Here is a 19,098-nt window from a genome sequence, read left to right as displayed (position 1 = left end):
GAAAAGAACCATTTTAATCACCTGCTGCAGAGCCTTGATTTACCCCAATGCATTTACCATCCTAGTTTGTGATAAAGCTAGTCAGTACTGTGTCCACTGTTTCTGTAGTTATCAGTGAGGATCTGGAATGACAGATTGTCAATTAAAAATGTACAAGCTCTGTTGGCTCTTTTTAATATTCCTTCATTACTGGGGAATAGAGACAATAAAAGTGAGCACAATGCATTTAAAATCTCTCGCACAGTTTATCCCCTTTATAATCTAACAGTTTCATATTAACTGGGGAGCAGCTTAGTATTTGGTCTACCCTCTAGCCTCACTTGTGGCCATGTTTACTTCGACTCTGCATGAGCTCATTTTGTTTATGATGTTGTTTGTTTCATCCTAGTACACCAGCTGACAGGTTTCTGGCCTCTTGGTTGTTGGAATACAGCTAGTACTGTCAAGGTGCAGATCATGTAAACTGAAGGATACATTTTATATTCAAGTCCGATAGTGTCTTACTGTCATAACAAATGTATGTACCAATATTCTGGTGAACCCATCAATGGGAATGGTAAACTGCAACATTGTACAGTAGTTACCTGAGCTGTATGCACATGTGCAGCCACCTTGGAATTTTGTTATTAAATTTGGTAGTCAAAAGAGGCCAGCCTACTATTTACAACATACCCTTTATAAAATCTTTGTCAGCATTCAGATATAATTAATTTCTGACATTTTTATTTAGTTTGTGAGAAATACCCTCTGACTACTAGAAAGAATATATGGCATCAAAGTAACAAATTAATTTGTCGAAGGTTCAATCAATATGGTCTTAATATCACAACATCTGGTATCTTTGCAAAGCAGTTGACTTGAGCTTCCATAGTTAACAATTCTGAAATTAAAATTTTGGAATTGACAATTAAATGTTTAGCATCAGCAGTTGTGCTTCTGAGTACTAGACGGTACAACTTATATTCAAACCATAGTCTGATTGTAATCTCCTAACTTAGTTGTCAAATATGTGCTTCAGCTTATTTAACCATTTACTGACTCCAGGGTTAGCAGGAGGACCTGAATTAGAATCAGAAATAACTAACCAGTTTAGCCCAATTTTCTGTTTTCAGTTAATTTGTTAGTAATTTGTTTAATCATAGCCCTCCAATTTGCACATTTTCTCAGTAACTTTAAACTAAATAAACAGTTCTGTGCTGAAATATTCATGAGGGTGATCAGCTGCCTTTGTATACCTCATCCAAAGTTCTTAGTACTTCTGTCATAAACTACACATGTCATATCTTTAATTTTAAAGGTCACTCTGATAATATACAGTTTTTTAGTACAAATTGGAATCCAAATTATTTGATTACTTCCTATTTGCTACTGTGAATGTGAAGTTTAATTGTAACCACGTCAGTAAATATATATATATACTAGGCTCACCTGCCCTTTTAAGGTGACCGACTTTTAAGTTGACCACTGCTTAAGGCAATTCAATATGTAGATCAATTTGATATTTTATACAAACTTATTAATTTGGTTATACAGTATTGCATTTGAGCGGTATTACTTTAATACTCGTAGTTTCTGTTATTTTTATGATGAAATTTAAACTTTTTTTCTATATTGAGGTCGCCCTTTTGAAACCCCCTGATATTTACTATGCGGTGAGGCATTTGTACTCCATCAACATTAATTATTTCCAGAGACATAATTTTGTCTATTTTTCCAGCGCAGAAAAGCAAGGGAACGATGGGAGCACCAGAACTCTGCTCACATCATGTCGCTTCGTACCGCAAGCTGCAAGTAGTAAGTCTGTGATAAGCGGAATACCGCTACGCTTTCCATTCACAGGACGGAAGGACAATCCCGACCGCTTTTATATAGTAAGAAAGATGAAGAAGATATCGCACAGTCTGGAATAGAAAATCATCTTTTACCTGGAAAAACGAAACTACAAATCCCATCGTGCATTGCAAAATGGACGGGCGTGTGTGAAACTCAGCGCCTGCGTAGCGCTCACGGGACGGAAGGACATCCTGACCGCTTTTATATAGTAAGATAGTAAGATATATATATTTGTATATATATATATATATATATATATATATATATAGTATATATATATATATATATATTTTGTATATATATATATATATATATATATATATATATATATATATATATATATACAATAAATATGGAAGAGGAGGTCTGTGATATGGTTTGCATATATGCAGCTGGAGATGCACAAAGGGAGAAAAATAAATCATGTATCATAAAGTAGTTTTTATTCCTGATTGTTCAACCCCTGCCTGGGGCCTTCATCAGAGGATAATGCTTAGACTTACATGAATCAAAGGCAATATATAGCAAAAATTACGTGGGGGGGAGGTGGCTAAGTCAGTGTGATCGGGGTGGGGGGGTATTGGGTGTAAAGTTTTATTTATTATGAACATGTTTTTCTTAAGTTTGCATATGCTGGATTTATGTAAACTTAATCTTGTGTGTCTGTTGCAATAAAAAAACAACTTTTAAATCAGTTTGCAAAACTCAACCTCAAATAACAGCTAGTACTTTTGCCTGACAGCTCCAGAGGCCTGAATTTGTTTTCACGTCTAGACGCTATCTGTGTGTAGTACTTCTCTGATCACTATCCCAAATTACAAACATTCTAATTAGTCAAGTATGAGTGAGAGGAAAAGTGTTTGAAAGTAAGCCAAGTCATGGACTGGCGTTCTGTCAAGGGTTGGTTACTGTCTTGTGCCACTGGATGCTACTTGGATAGCCTCTAGCTACTTGTGAACGTGTACTCTTTGATCCTCCCATTTCCTAAACCATCTGCAGGATACATACACAGCTCAATGGCAAACTATAACTATCAAGCAACACACCATATTAATTTTATAAGAAATTTCATAGAAATGTAAAAATTTTAAAGGAGAAACTGAAAAAAAAACATGATGGAGTAAATGTTTTGAAGGTACATTACATACCTTTACAGATATAAGTGTCAGATGTTCATAATGAGGAAGTATGTCTAAAATAAATTCCATTCTCTTAAATGTTGTTTTCAGGTTAGGAACTTCTAATTTTGCTGAAGCCTATGGAAAACTGCAATTTATAAAATACACAGTGAATTACTACCCTCCTCTGCTGTTTTATTACTAATATAAAATTTATATTGGTCCAGCTGGCTGCTTTGCAGTTGAACTGTAACAACAAGAAACATTTTTATCATCCACAAATGACTCTTCGTAACATTCTAATAGTAAATGTTTACTTTATTTAATCAGCTAATCATTTAAACTTGTTAAGCATTGTATTCAAGTTGTGTGCCCAATGCATCCACACTGCATTGCATGAATTAATCATTTGAGGCTTAGTATATACACCTTGTGTTATTCCATTTTCTGAGAAAAAGTAATATTGTTTCCTTTCATATTCTATTTAACTTTCACTAATACTATCTTGAGTTCAGTTATTACAACTAAAAGTAAGTGAAACAAAAGCGTGAACAATGTAATGCACCAGAGTAATTCAACAATAAAAAATGTGCCATACTGTCTTTTACAATAAAACCTAAACCTATATTGTTAGTTTGCTTGAAAATACTTTTAAGTGGTACAAATTACTTTTTTTAATATATCTTTTTTGATTTTAAAACATTTTTAATGCATTTTAATTTCCATTGAATAATAGGTAAACGAAATCAAATCTTGTTTAATCTTTATGCTATGTTTTATGTTAGCATATGCCTTTCTAATGAGTCTCTATGATATCATGCAATTTCCTCCTACAGATTCCCCAAGGTAATGTTTCTAGAAATTTAGCTTTGAGTTAACTCCTTATAAGGTAGATGCGATACAGCATTTTAATAAAACATTATTTAAAACTTTTGGATCCCTTGTTAAACTGAAACCAGGTCAAACCTGCAAGGATTGCTCTCTAGCACTGAAAATTAAGTTATGTAGCTATAAAACTTATGTATATTGTTTAAGGGCCCCAAGTGTTTGTAGACCATTTTGGGAAGAATGCACAAAAAATAGCTGAGGGGTTGGGTCCGCATAGTTTTACTGCTGCATAACCACATTGTTAACATTTCATTTTGCCAATTTCCTTTTCTCAGGCACATTTAGTATTAAGTATGTCACAAGTTTTTAACTGTTTAAGCATTTCAGTATTATATTAACCTAAAAACATTGCTAAAAGCATTTGCTTTTCAAGCAAAGCAGAATACTGAAATAACAGTGCTTTAGTTGACTAAGTAAAACAAAAGCAAAGATTTCAACTTTATTTTTTTCAATTAATATTTTGAAAGAATGTTGTATGACTTTACATACATCTTTCTTTGGTGAAAAAATATGATTGAAAATTCACTTAGAAAATGGTATTTTTCAAAAATTATGTAAAGTTTATCTGTACAATGAAATGAAATTAGCTTGGAATTGACACTCATAAAAATAAAAGTGTAAATAAGATAATGATAAAAGTAAAGAGTGGTTCTTCAGAGCAATGCCATAGGGAAACCATTTCTGGTTCTTAAAAGACCCTTCCACATGAAGAATCTAGAAAGAACCTTTATTTATTCATATATTTAGATCCATTACAGGTAAAATAAATAGCCATGAACAGATGGTAACAGATTTGTAAAATACCAGTGTCTCATGATTTTAATTGGACTTACTGCCTGCAATAACACAGGCCAAGTTCAGATTTTCTTAATCTGTTAGTGTCCTACTAGGTACCTACCATACATTCAAGATTTAAGACTTTTTCTACTTAATAGGAAGTTTTTAAAAGCACAAAGAACCCTTCACGGAATGAAATGGTACATTGTCATGCCGTAGTCCTATGATGAGCCACACAACCCAGTAAAGAACAATAAATTGCCATTAAAGAACCATTATTTTTAAGAGTGTAGAGCGCACAAAACAATAAAATTAACATATTAGTAGAATAATTGAGAGAACCTACAAAAACATTTAAAACCAGACACAACTGGATGCTGTAACATACGAGGTGTGGCAGAAAAGTAATGAGACTGATTTTTTATTTACCAAAGGTTTAATTTTTTTCAAACATCAATGTTATCCCCTTCAAAGTAGTTCCCTTGGGCAGCTACACACCGATGGAGACGTTGTTCCCACTGTTGGTAACAGCGCTGGAAGTCTTCAACCGGTATGGTCTTCAGCATGTCCGTTACACTCTTTTGGATGTTTTCTAAAGTCCCGAAATGACGTCCTTTGAGGACACGGACTGAGGTCAGGTGAATAAGGGGGCTGGGGAACCACAGGAATGCCTTTTGAGGTTAAAAATTCTGTTATGGAGAGGGCAGTGTGACATGGGGCGTTGTCATGATGGAGCATCCATTTGTCTGCAATGTCTGATCTCACGCGAATGACCCTTTTTTTGAGCCTTTCAAGGACGTCTTTATAAAAATTCTTCAAGCTTAACACAAAATTTAATGGCACAACGTTGCTCCAAATTCCGCTGTTCCATTTTGCGTGACGCACAACCAAAACAGAACTTCGCTAATAGCAGTCACAAAAATCACGTAGTTAACGGAAGGAGTTGAAACTCACACTGAGCTATGGGAGGGTACTGATACACGTGCTCTATCAAGGACAACAGCGCAGCGTTGCCAGATCACTTGCAGTGTTGCCAGTCTCATTTCTTTTCTGCCACACCTCGTATTTATCTTATAGTCACACTGGAATTTAAAAGTTTCAACAATATTTAAAATTGACATTTTGACACATTTTCTCATCACATAATTTTGACTTCTACACAATAGTTTAATCTTTTTTAAAATCTCTTTAATGACATAAATTGTTACCTTATAAAATGCATTTGCGTAAATTGCAAAAAGTACCTACTGTCATTGTCAGGCCTGGCTGTCTGAATGACATATCTACCAGTGGACTGATTCTTTAAAATTTGGTACATAGCTTCTTCAAGGAAGAAGAAAATATGTACCTAATTTAGCACAGAAAGTGTACCAATTGTCAAGAAAGTTCCATTTTAATTTAGAACCTGAATACAGGTGTGATGAACAAAGTTTTGAACTTAGATAAAATCCCACATAAAAAGGATTAGCAACTTTTCATTACCTTCTATCTTAAAACAGAGAAACATTGCTTGAGACCTCATTTACTGATTCATTTTCTGTTTCAAATCTACCATGAAAGAAGTTATTTTAACTTGTATATCTTCCTCCTTTTCATATCCGATAGCCACTCCTGATAGCAAAACAGATCCTGAATACAATGCTAGCTGAGTCACACAGACTGATGGGAAGTGCAACAATTGGGCACTTGCAGGACCCTCTGCCACACCAACTCATTTCTCCTCCAGCTTGAACTTGTAGCGAGTAAGATAAATGATCTTCATAACTGTAAAAGTAAAAATGCAAGGAAGGAAATGAAGTCAGTAGAATTAAAAAATGGTTCAATATTTCCCAGACACTCAGTTATCAACAAAGTGCCACAATAACCTGCTTTCCATTATGATCCGTTGCAACCAATAATTTTAACTTGAGAATTCAATACAACATTTTATAGTTTACCTCTTCATCAGAAACATTTTTTAAAATATGATATATTTTAGAAAAATGAACTTCAGTTACTCTTAAACCCTCTACAATCAACATCTAACAATAGTACAAAAAAATAAAATTTTTTACATCACCTGAGTTGTAATCTGGTGTCTATGAAACTCCTTTCAGTCACCATAAGCGTTTCTGAGCTCCACTTTTAACTAAATGACATGACATGTTGTATGTACATATAGTAAGGACGCCTTTTTTGACATTACTTAAAAAGAGCTAAGGATAAATTAAACACTCCAGGCAAAATTAACATTTTGAATGTAAACACTTGATACTTTAGAACTAAATAAAGCAAGTTTCACATCAAAATATCGGAAAATGTTTAATTGTGTCTGTTGTAGCCTAATAAATATTTTTTTGGTGGTGGAAAGGATATGTGGTAGTTTTGGAATCTTTAGAGTTGGCTTAAGCCTCCATAGGGTCCCCACCTCATACATTAAGTGCAGCGCCAATGTTTATGTACTAATTTTTTAAATATTTCAGAACAAAAATGTTACATATCTGTCTCTTTAATGAAATATAATAAGACAGAATTAAAAATGCTCTGACTTTTAGTACAGTCAATTCCCAAAATGAACTTCCATGCCTATATTTTCTAGTTTGTTTAATGCAGCTGATTCATCTTGGACCTCTTATTTATAAGCCAATCAGCTCTGGATGATAGCTTGTTGTATCCGAGGGAATTAAATGTGATGCAACTTATCAGATATATTCACTTAGAAATTTTAGAAGTCAAATAGTTATGGTCTATAGTGTATCATTTTTGCAGCAGTAGTCTTAGTGGTTAGACGTTAATGATGGAAGGTAAGTTTGGTTTTGGAGTGTATGAGAAAATAGGTCTTTGGTCTATAGTGATGACCTTTAGTTTTTTTTTTTTACTTATTGAAGAAGTATAAGAACTAGCTGTGTACAGTTTCAGATTAGATGTTGTTATACATTATGAGTACTTTACCAGGGAAATTGCTTTTAATGAAAAGGGTAAATGTGCATTACCAAGTACATAAGAATGTGAAGAGTATATTCCATATGGAATTTTGCTGTATTTTACTGAATATTGTAGAAAATGTTTACATTTTGTTATTTGTGTCTGTATTCTGGTCACCATGCTATTCACTGTTTATAAGCTGCTTTGCCTTGTCTGTCTTGAGGGTTCACTGTTTGCTTCAACCTCTAACCACCCAGTTAATCCTGCTGTAGGTTAGCAACCTAAACTAGAGCCGCTTACATGGGGTCCCTTTTCTTGCAATGAAATGAAAGAAATATTAAAAAAAAAAAAACAACAAACTGTAGGCTTTGTATATCACTCTTTCTGCCAAGTTAGGCCAGTGGAGTAGTTAGGGCTGGTAAGATAATTTACTTTTTTGCCAGTTTACTTTGAAGAAACCTTTAGTATTATGCAGCACTATGACTGCCTATGTACTCCTCCATTATTTTATATTTTTTTATATTTTTATATTATTGCCACTGGTGATTTTAATGCCTCTTTAATGCAATAATGTCTCCATTAACAACACCTGGCTTTAGTGACAGCCAGTCAGACTTTTTACAACACATAGCTTGCCAACCATGATACACCACTTTTACACCAGACTCCAGGACAATACAATGGATGTAAAAACAGACTAAGTGTTAGCAGCCTGAACCATTGTGGTGTTTTTACCAGAAACGTTATAGTATAAGTTGATGGACCATACTGCCAGTGGTCATCTAACGAGGCATTGTAGGACCCTTATTTTCCACAAATGAAATGTTATAAATAGGGTTTATGTTCCAGAAAGAAAATGTAATACCATTGAAACAGCATAATTACAAAATCAAAATCAAAAGCATTCAAAGTAATCCCTTTTTAATGACCTCACTTATTCTATTTAATTAATGAATTAACTTTGATGTATGTTCACTCACCTAAACTCTAGTGATTTGCTTGTTTAAAACAGTACCCTGCTCAAGCATACTCATGAAAGACTCAATATTCTAAAAACACGTGTTTTCTAACTGCAGCATGCTCTACATGATACATATTGCACTGAAGTAACCATATGAATGAAAGGTAGCACAGAACCAGTCAGATGCAAGTATGTGTTGAGACAAGAAGCCCATATCGATAAGGAACTTCCTGGCTATGGATGTGTTAGCTGAGGGCAGATCACACTCTACTTTGAAGAATCATTTAAGAAAAGGTAATTAAATTATGCTGAGGAAAACGGAGGAGGGAAGAGAGATGGAAAATGAGAGGAAGAGACTTCATTTTAAGAAAGATATCTTCTTCTTCTTCTTTTGGCTGCTCCTGTTAGGGGTTGCTACAGCGGACCATCTTTTTCCATATCTTCCTGACCTCTGCATCTTGCTCTGTTACACCCTTGACCTGCATGTTCTTTCTCACCACATCCATAAACCTTCTCTTAGGCTTTCCTCTTTTCCTCTTGCCTGGCAGCTCTATCCTTAGTATCCTTTTCCCAGTATACCCAGCATCTCTCCTTTGCACATGTCTAAACCAATGGAATCTTGCCTTTCTGACTTTGTCTCCAAACCATCTAACCTGAGCTGACCCTCTAATACAGGGGTCTCCTACAGGTCACTTGCGAGCTACCGGTAGCTTGCAACCCCTATCCAAGTAGCTCGCCAAAGGGTTAATGAATCCTACATAAATTTGAAAACTTAATTAGTCAAATTAGGGGTGGGTGATCTTTCCAAAAAATCATATCACGATCCTTTTAACACAAAATCTCAATCCACAATCTGAATTGCAATCTATCATTTCAATGTGGCATACACTTAAGAGAATATCTGGACTCAAACTCATCAAGACCTAAGTAACACTTTATTTTAAACTAGCAAAATATCCGCATGTCGCAGCTGCGAAGTACTGCCTTAAAATTTTTATTAAGAAGAAAATTAAACCTTTTTAAACTGAGGGAAAATATACCAATAATTATTTGTTAAGGATCTCTTTGTATACCACATCGTCATTTCGGCCCAACGGTTGTAATATGACCAAGCTGTGCGCTGAGCTTACTCTTGAGCATGCTATGTACAGTTGGCCATGTGAAAAGTAATCTTCTTTCAATTGTCACAGCTTGGATTGCTGCTGTCATAATCGGTTTGAGTTTCATGGTTTGTTTCAATTACGACAGTATTTGCAGGACTTGTGTTGAAGTGACATTTGGCATCTGTCAAGCGTTGTAAGCATACAACCGGTTTCATCGATTACTTCACATCCAGCTTTTGAGAGTTTAAACATTCATAAACATCAAAGTGTCCACTACTGAAATCGTCACCTGTCAATCTAAGATGTTTAAGAGGCATTGGCGGTTGTCGAAAGGTGTAAAATATTTGGCCATTTCAGTACACTTGAAAGCGACAACCGAACAATTCAGCGGCAGCCATCAACTCACATGCAGAACCATAGGTGAAGGGCTTAAGCATTTCACTCTTATAGTGCTCCTGTGTAGTATAATTATCTCCTATACCGTCATCAGTCCACACCTTGAACCTGTCCCAGTCATTCAATACATAAGACACAATGTTCCTCCGGATATCAAGAGTGAGCCTGATATGGCCGTGCAATATGTAACAAAGAGAACGGAAAAGGGAGGTGCCATCTCCGAGCATGAAAACCACTCAGTAAGTGACAGTTCTTTGATCGATGGTGATCACCTCGATAGACATGTTAATAGGGGTATGGTTGGAACGATAAAGGAAATGGGTACCTGAACAATGTAAAGTAAGTCTAAAATATCTACACAATAACTATAATCATAATAAACAAACAATAAAACAGCGGAGAAGCCGTGGATTAAATAAAAAGGCTGTAGTTATCAGCAGGGAGACGCGAATCCCGTGGCGAAGCAAGGAAGGGGATGTAGAGACCGAAACGACGGATGGCCTTATATAGGCAGGCAGCCAACAACGTGGGAGGCCTTGGGATGGGGACCCAACGCCACCTCACACGGTGACCGAGCTGCAGGCTATGGACGTATATATGTAAGTAAGTAGGATTCAGTTAGCGTTGGGAACCTGCGTACCAAATTTCTTGAAGATGGGCCCATAATTAACAAAGACGGTTGGAAAGTTCAATATGGCGGCCGACAGTGACGTCATACCACCGAAATAAGTACGTACATTGGTTTCGGTTAGCGCAGGAAAGCTGCCTACCAAATTTCGTGAAGATGGGGCCATAAATAAGAAAGTTCAACATGGCAGACATTGTCGACCATTATGACCGTTACGCGTAGAATTTTGAAATGAAACCTGCTTAACTTTTGTAGGTAAGCTGTAAGTAATGAGCCTGCCAAATTTCAGCCTTCTACCTACACGGGAAGTTGAAGAATTAGTGACGTTGGAAAATTCAATATGGCGGCCGACAGTGGCGTCATACCACCGAAATAAGTACGTACATCGGTTTTGGTTAGCGCAGGGAAGACGCCTACCAAATTTCGTGAAGATGGGGTCAGCCTTCTACCTACACAGGAAGTTGGAGAATTAGTGACATTGGAAAGTTCAATATGGCGGCCGACAGTGGCGTCATACCACCAAAATAAGTACGTACATCAGTTTCGGTTAGCGCAGGGAAGCCGCCTACCAAATTTTGTGAAGATGGGGCCATAAATAAGAAAGTTCAACATGGTGGATGTTGTCGACCATTATGACCGTTACGTGTAGAATTTCGAAATGAAACCTGCTTAACTTTTGTAAGTAAGTTGTAAGGAATAAGGCTGCCAAATTTCAGCCTTCTACACGGGAAGTTGGAGAATTAGTGATGAGTGAGTGAGTGAGTAAGTCAGTCAGTCAGTGAGGGCGTTGCCTTTTATTAGTATAGATATAAAACAAAGTTGAATTCAATTGTTCTCTCGTTTGATAGCTAAGAGGAGTTAAGGAACACGCCCCGAAGCTGGCTAGTGAGTGAGGAAGGCCCCTCCCCTTGGCCCGTTGCATGGATCTTGGATTCGCACAAATAAATCGGTACTGCAAGCGAGCTATGATACATAGCGAAATGAGAGTAGTCGCAAAATCAACCGGAATATTCAAGCAAATTATCAGATCTAAATCTAAATCCGTTAAGTAGTTCTCTTGTTTAAAGTGGACAGATATAAAGACAGAGAGACATTGGATTTCATATATTACTGTATATACTGTATTAGTAAACCTTCAAAATAATGTGCAGTTAAAGTCTCACCAGTATTCTCAGCATTTCTGGAGCTTAGCAGAGCCAGATAACTATAAGAATCTTCACCAAGCAGCTCTGAAAATGTCTACTTTGTTTGGGTCTACATGCCTCTGAGAGTCTGCCTTTTATGACCTGAATGTCATGGAATCAAAGTCAGAACAAGACTGACAGATGAACATTTAAATGACTCCATAAGAGTGAACCAAAGTGGCTACACTCCACCCTAAACCTCTCTTGTTGACTCCATGCAGTGCCAGTCATCACACTAATTAAAAAACACATCATGAATGCAACTGGACATGTGAATACTCTTGTGAAGTGAAACAGTAACATGTACCAAAATGACAAATGAATAAGTAATATATGTGTATTTGTAATGCATTGTTTTGTTTTGACATCATTCATGTTTTAATTCAATAGTGTGAGATACACTAGAAAATGCATACAGACATACTAAATGTACTTGCAGGTTAACTAAATATTTTTTTTTGATGTTTTAATGCAATATGTGAGTTGTGGACACCAACATTTTGTAACTGTTCAGGCAAAACAAGCTTATTCAGCTAATTTCGGTTGAAATAAGCTATGAGAATAAACGTTAGAAAACATGAGTAGCTCTCTGCCATTTTCATTTTGTAAAAGTAGCTCTCAAGGGAAAAAAGGTTGGGGATCCCTGCTCTAATGTACTCGTTCCTAATCCTATCCATCCTCGTCACACCCAATGCAAATCTTTTCATCTTTAACTCTGCCACCGCCAGCTCTGTCTCCTGTTTTCTGGTCAGTGCCACTGTCTCCAAGCCATATAATGTATAGTAACATAGCTGATCTTGCTACCATCTTGTAGACCTTCCCTTTCACTCTTGCTGATACCCATCTGTCACAAATTACTCCTGACACTCTTTTCAACTCATTCCACCCTGCCTGCACTCTCTTTTTCACCTCTCTTTCACAATCCCCGTTTCTGTACTGTTGATCCCAAGTATTTAAACTCATCCACCTTTGCCAACTCTGCATTCTCACTATTCCATTGACCTCCCTCTCATTTATACATATGTATTCTGTCTTGTTCCTACTGACCTTCATTACTCTCCTCTCTAGAGCATATCTCCACCTTTCCAGGGTCTCCTCCACCTGCTCACTACTCTCACTACAGATCACAATGTCATCAGCAAACATCATAGTCCATGGGGACTCCTGTCTAATCTTGACTGTCAACCTGTCCATCAACATTGCAAATAAGAAATGACTCAGAGCCGATACCTGATGTAATCCCACATCCACGTTGAATGCATCTGTCACTCCTACCGCAGGCCTCACCACTGTCACACTTCCCTTGTACATATCCTGTACCACTCTTACATACTTACTTGCCATTCCCGATTTCCTCATACAATACCACAACTTCTCTCGAGTGCAAAGGCACAATTCAACTCCTTCTGGCCATCAACACTTCTCCATCAACACCCTCAGAGCAAAAAATGCATCTGTGGTGATCTTTCCTCGCATGAAACCATACTGGTGCTCACTAATCATCACCTCCCTTCACAACCTAGAATCTACTATTCTTTCCCATAACTTCATGCTGTGGCTCATCAATTTTATCCCCCTGTAGTTACTACAGACCTACACATGCCCCTTATTCTTAACAATCTGTACCAGTAAATTCCTTCTCCACTCCTCAGGTATCCTCTCACTTTCCAAGATTCCATTAAACAATTTGGTTAAAATTCCACTGCCATCTCTCCTTAACACCTCCATGCTTCTATGTCATTGGACCAACGGCCTTTCTATTCTTCATCCTTTTCTCCCTCCTTAGTGTCCAACCTCTCATACAACTCATCATGCGCCTTTTCCTTAGCCTTTGCCAACTCCCTCTTTTCCTTGTGCCTTATCTCCTTGTACTCTTGCTTACTTTCTGCATCTCTCTGAATATCCCACTTCTTCTTCGCCAACCTCTTCCTCTGTATATACACTCTCCTGTACTTCCCCATTCCACAACCAATGTTTCCTTTTCCTCCTTCATCTGTCCAGATGTCATACCAAGCACCCTTCTTGCTGTCACCCTTACTACTTCTGCCGTAGTTGCCCAGCTGCTTGGTAACTCTTCACTGCCACCCAGTACCTGTCTACCTCCTCCAGGAACTCAACCTTGCAGTCTTCCTTTTTCAACTTCTACCATTTGATCCTTGGCTCTGTCCTCACTCTCCTCCTCTTCTTGATCTCCAACATCATCCTACAGATCACCATCCCAAGCTCCTTTTCAACATCTTCCCCTGGCACTATTTTGCAGTCTTTAGTCTCCTTCAGATTGACCCTCCTGGATAGGATATAACCTACCTGTGTGCATCTTCCTCCACTCCTGTACGTCACTCTATGTTCCTCCCTCTTCTTAAAATATGTATTCACCACAGCCATGTCCATCCTTTTTGCAAAATCCACTATAATCTGACCTTCTTCATTCCTCTCCTTGACACCATTCCTAACTATCACCTCCTCATCTCCTCTGTTCCCTTCACCAGCATGTCCATTGAAATCCACTCCAATCACCACTCTCTGTCCCTTGGGTACACTGTCCATTACTTCATCCAACTCACTCTAGAAATCTTCTTTCTCATCCATTGCACACCCAACTTGCAGGGCGTATGCACTAACAACATTCACCATCACACCTTCAATTTCCAGTTTCATAATTATCACTCTGTCTGACAATCTTTTCACCTCAAAAACTCTCTTGACATACTGTTGCTTCAGAATAACTCCTACCCCATTTCTCCTCCCATCCACACCATGATAGAACAATTTGAATCCACCTCCGATCCACCTGGCATTACTTCCCTTCCATTTAGTCTCTTGCACGCACAATATATCAAGCTTCCTTCTCTCCATCATATTGGCTAACTCTCTCCCCTTGCCAGTCATACTGCCAACATTCAAAGTTCCTATCCTCAGTTCCACTCTCTTTACCTTCATCCCCTTCTTCTGCCTCTGGACACATTTCTCCCCTTTTCTTCCCCTTTTTTGGCCAACAGTAGCCCAGTTTCCTCCAGCATCCTGCTGGCTAACAGTACTGGTGGCAGCCATTGTTAACCCGAGCCTTGACTGATCTGGTATGGAAATCTGTATTGTTGTCTGTATATTTTTCTGGCAAAAGTTTATAGCAGATGCCCTTCCTGACGTAACCCTCCCCATTTATCCGGGCTTGGGACCGGCATGAAGGAACACACTGGTTTGTTTATCCCCTGTGGCTGGGTTAATTTAGGAAAGATATAAAGAATGGAATATTGTGATAAAATATTTCACTTTCAGTGAGGATGCGTGTTGAAAAAAAAAGTCATCTGGGTCAACATGAATGGTAAGATTGTATGTAGAAAATGAAATGACTCAATCATCTAGTGTTCTATTTTCAACCTAAATCTCTGTTACCCTACAGAAATGCTCAGAAAATAATGACACGGTTAGTCTTTGAGAACCCTCTTAGCCCAAAGTCAGTCCACAATTGCATCAGCTAACTCAAACTGGTTTTAAAGCTGAAGTAGAAAATTACATGATAAGGTTGCCAAGAGCATAAGCAAGATAACAGTATGATAAAGGACATGCAGGGAAAGGTCCATACTTCAAAGGAAAGAGCCTACACTGGAGAGCCTCTCCAAGTACTAATTGTCATAAAGACAGGCCACTTTGGCCCACTAGCAAATGCTCAGCCCAAGAAATGATTCATTTTAGACTTAGATTAGCAATACTGAAGGTCTAAAAAAAAAACAAAAAAGTTTAAAAATTAAAATCTATTCAAATGCATGCTAAACCAGACGTTATTGAGAAATTTCTGGCAGTTTGCCATAACAATGTATGTAAAACCACAGAATAATATTCCTCTTATGTGGTTTACATTCTTTGGAAAAGTATTTTAATGGACCTCTCTATCTCAGTGTTATCATGTTCTCTTGCATTATGAAATTTTTAATTTATATATTTTAGCATAATAAATAAGTTTTTCAAGTACTTAAACAACAAGCTCGAGAACCAAAATAAAAATGAAGAAAAATAAAAATATGTTTTAAAAAATAACATGAAAAATAATCTTTATATACATAAGATAAAGATAAGAAAAATGGAAATGTTGAAGATAATGGCCCAGCTAATGCAAATGGTTTCATGATGTATGCCTTTTTAATAACAATAATACATTTTATTTATATAGCGCCATTTTTAAGCATGGAGGAACTGTGCTTGCAGCTGAAAAAGGACGATTCAGTTCCTCATTTAAAATGTTATTAGATTATTGTCTCACCCAGTGCCTATTGAATTCCCTTCCTTGTTTCTGGATTGAACCACTGACTGAACGCTGCAGAGCAAGAGTGGGTGGCCGTCCTTGGAGGAAATGCGGCTGGCAAATGTGGCAGTAGAAGAGTGACTCATTCAGTGTCAACACCACAAGGCACAAATAATGGGGTCTGAGTGTTTGGTATTTGTTCACAGCCCAAGCAGAGTATGAGTAACCCTGTTTATTCATCAGTGGTGTATTGGAGTTATAGATGAACGTGGAATGCTGTGAGTTGAATGTGCATACTGCCCAGTGTGTATTTCTTTGTAGATGCAGTGCCGGCGAAGAGTGTGTGCGAGGACATTGGGCAGGAGGCTTTGTGGACAGTGAGTGTATGGATTGTGCTGTGGCGCAGATTGTTTGAGTCAGTGCTTTGAGAGACTTTTTTTTCTTTTCCTCTTTATTTCCCCCTGCTCTTTCTGAGGATAGAAACTACAAATTGCATTTAACTGTTTTGCATCATTTTGATATCCCTTTTGTTATTGTGCATGGTTGGGATTGGTTCTTGGTTTAGTGTGTGTACTTTGATGAATGTATTTGTAGTATTGTTAACAATTAAAATGTAGTTTTTGTAACACCTATGTTCTGGTATGGTTGCACAACCACAACATTGGGACCTGAGTAGTGGGGGTGAGTTAGTGTTTGATATTATTTGGATCCCCCGTACCTTGTTAAATTTAGAGTGGCGTAGTTGGTTCTTTTGATAGCTAGTAATAGGGGGCAAAGTGTGAGTGTCTGGTTTTAAAACGCTTGTATATTTATTTTTTGGGTTGGAGTTTATTTTTTTTAGATACTCCCTAGCTTTAGGTATCATTCACCCCCTCAACACAAGGATGTCTAACACAGCCAGAGAGAACTCTAAGGGGATGGACCCAAACCTGTTGAAAGTAATTTCATGTATTGTCATAGAAAAAGTTCAGGCAATAGGCTTATCTTTAAGGAAATGTGTTCAGTTTAAAATCATTACTGCAAAAAATAAAACACAATTCAATCAAAAGTACAAGCTTCACCTATCAAGAAAATAATGTACTTAAAAACCATAGTCTACACTTAACTCACCATCCCTACCCAGTTCACCAAGATGTATAGACTAAACAACCATTATGAGATAATTCCTCAGGTACATTAAGACATACAAAGACAAAAAACAGAAACAGATGAATCCTTGTCAAAGTCTGAAAAACTTGGTGCCATTCAATTTCATTCATTTAATTGACTTAGGAGTGAGGAGGTTAATAAGAGGAAAATCTTGACAGAGATAAATGAGGAGAAAGAGTGGGAAAGAGGGGATTTTGGTGCTTCTGGCATTGTGTTTTGTGAATTAGATATGACACATCACACATTATAGACAGAGGCCTAAACTTCTATAGACAGTTAGCATTTGATATACTATCAGACTCATTTAATACTTTGTTTTTTCATTTATTCTCCCTTTTTGAGACTTTAATTTAATAAATGTACATTTTTCTAATATAAATTTGACCTTTAGCAGTTTTTGATTTATTAGACTGCCTTACCACACTGGTCAGAAATCATAATGTGAATCCAGTGCCTCCAAGATAACATGCATGGGTTTATTATATCCCTGGTGGTCATAAACAATTTAATATGATCTGTATTATATTACCCAGATATTTATTTATTTGGTATAACTACTGTATATTTTAAACCATTTTTCAGGTCAGAATCTGTCCTAGGATGTTAGACCTTTCAAAGGTCACACCTCTAGGGTGGTGTATTGGATTATAAATTGGATTAGAATTTATTATGCAAATTTAAGAAGACAATGATCTTTATTTGCCGAATCCATGTCTCTACCCCATCATGGTGTTTTAGTTCAAAGTGTCACAGTGGTTGAAGACATCTAAAGTCACAAGGTGGCACGGTGATTTGGTGTAGCCACATTTGGAGGCCGTAGATTGTATAGTAACTATAGATAGTCAGTGTTTTGACTGCCACATACAAGCATGTCAAGTGTTATCATTCTCAAACATGCTGTTAGCTAGAAAATGTCCCTAAGCAACCATGCATTGTGTAGTTCTTATAGAGGCAAAAGGGTCTTCCTTCAACTTATGCTTGATTAATTTCTTGTAGAGCCAAAAACTCTATGATTGTGTTATCATAAGCCTATCTCCTTACTATATACGATACCAGAAATATTTTTCAGCACAATTTAGCATTTTTCTGCAATATTAGAGTTAAAAACCTTAGGGATCTTGTTCACAGCACTCATTCAGTTTTTTTTGTGACAATACTTGTGGTAAGTTTCAAACGTGTTTCCCAAAGCCAGCTGATAGAATGCTTTTGTAGTGTTCTCCTACCTTGTGTTTGATGCTGCCAGGCTAGGCACTGTCCTTGTCAACCACAAACGGAAGAAAATTATACAACACACAAGTTTATACTCATATAGGCAAAGCAGCAGAGATGCTTAAAGTGCTGGAGAAATATGAAAGTTATGGTAAGCCATGTAGATGTGCAAACTTTGAATTTTGTAAATAAAATGTTTGTGGTCTACATTTTCTCAAAATTATGGGTGTGTACCAGTAATGAGGACATAATAAGAACACCGCTAATGATGGCCTTTTTTAGAGCCTAAACATCTCATATGGGAAGTAAACAAATAGTAATGTTAATATGAAGATATAATTAACTTGTTTAGAGAGAAAATATAATAAATAGTCTGTGTTAATAAAACAAAAGAAACATGTTAACTGAAGATATTTTACATACTGTATGTGACTTAGACAAATATAACTTTGGTAATCTTGGTGTGGCACCACAAACATGTAGAATGATATTTAGTATGAACGATAAATACATGTTCTATGTTTTGGACAGTAATTTATTCATCACAGAAAAATTACATATTTTAAAATGTCAGTGTTACTGTTTTAAGTAGAGGCATTCATGAAATTAAACTGTTTCATAATTACAATGCAAAGGGGATAAACATTTTATGATATATTATACCTTATTACAGGAGTGCAAGTGAGTGAAATGATCAGTTAGTGTAGT

The sequence above is a fragment of the Polypterus senegalus genome, chromosome 3 (assembly GCF_016835505.1).
Source record: "Polypterus senegalus isolate Bchr_013 chromosome 3, ASM1683550v1, whole genome shotgun sequence".
Taxonomy (NCBI): domain Eukaryota; kingdom Metazoa; phylum Chordata; class Cladistia; order Polypteriformes; family Polypteridae; genus Polypterus; species Polypterus senegalus.
The sequence above is the reverse complement of the archived record's forward strand: the minus strand, read 5'-3'. Positions refer to the sequence as shown.